This window comes from Arachis hypogaea, chromosome 16 (genome assembly GCF_003086295.3).
Source record: "Arachis hypogaea cultivar Tifrunner chromosome 16, arahy.Tifrunner.gnm2.J5K5, whole genome shotgun sequence".
In the NCBI taxonomy this organism is placed as follows: domain Eukaryota; kingdom Viridiplantae; phylum Streptophyta; class Magnoliopsida; order Fabales; family Fabaceae; genus Arachis; species Arachis hypogaea.
Genome location: NC_092051.1, coordinates 69000630 through 69002118, shown reverse-complemented (window position 1 = coordinate 69002118; position 1489 = coordinate 69000630).

The following is a 1489-nucleotide window of genomic DNA, read 5'->3' as shown; positions in this document are numbered from 1 at the left end:
TTACGCATTTTGTCATTTAATTTCTTGCCTTCTTATTAATCAAACCCCCTTTGCCCTTTCATAGCCAATAATTGACCACTTCATTGCCATCCTCGTGAGACGACCCAGAGTCTAAATACTTCGGTAAATTTTTATTGAGGTTTGTACTTGTGACAACCAAAATTTTTTGCATGTGAGGATTCTTTGTTGGTGTAGAACTATTCTTGCAACGAGAATTCATCCAATTGAAGAAATTCTATACCATCATAGAAGCCGCGCGCATAAAAAAAAATGGCGCCGTTGCCGGGGATAGCAATGGTTCTATGTTATTGGCTATTGTATATATTGTGAATATTTTGATTTTTGGTTTGTTTGTTGACTTTTGCTAGTTGTAGGATTTTGTTTTCTTTGTTTCTTGTTAGTTTTATTTTTGTCTTATCTTATCACCATGAATTCTCATCACTTTGGTTATGAGTGTGGTTCAAACTGTGTTGTAGGAAATGGAAGCTTCAATGAGGATGTGCATCAAGGATTTGGAAATCAAAGATGGGAGGAGTCCCAAGCTTATGGACAACCTTCTTGGCAACAACCCCCTCCGAACTCTGATGGGTATAATCCTAATCCTAATGCGTACCAATCCAATGTGTGTGATGACCCTTATTGTGATTGTCAACCACAACCACCACATGCATATGAACCCCCTTCGAGACATAATTTTGAACCACCTTACTCACAAGCTTTCTACCACCATTTACCTTCATATGACCCTAACCCATACCCACCATACCAGCCACCATATGAACCACATCTAGTCCTACCACCTTTCCAACACCAGTACTCCCATGAATTACACAGTCCATACACACCACCTCAAGAATTTCACCAATATGAACCACCTTCTGATTACAACAACCTTCCCTCAAACAATGAACCTTCTCTCCCACCATCACCTCCCGATGAAGCCCCCATGTTGGAATTGAGAGATCTTGAATCTCATATCTTAAGGCGACAAGAGGAGGATGAAAAGAAGTTTGCGGAGTTAAGAGCAAAAATGGCTATCATGGTAGAAGCCATTGGTAACATGGTCTCATCCTGCCGAAGCCTATGTGATCAAGGCACTCCCCTTGTTGAATGTGGAGAAGCAACCAAAGAGCTTAGTGAGGGAGTGAACTTGAAGCTCCATGAAGAGGAGGAGGAGTTAAAACAAGAAGTACAACAAGTGGAGGAGGTAGAAATTAGTGAACAGAAGGAAGTAGTGGTTGGATGTTTAGGATATGTTGAGCACATAAAGGAATCTCAAGTTGAAGAGCCCTCTTCCACGAAGTTTGGAAGGAATGTTAAAGAGGAGAGTGACGTTGAGGAAGTGGATAAAGAGTCGAAGGAAATTGATCAAGAAGTGGATTCCATCATTAGTGATTTTTTGTCCACATTGATCAACCTTGATGATCTTGTTGAGCCTTCTTCCAATGAATTAGAAAGCAATGTTGAGGAGGACGTGCAACCTCCAAGG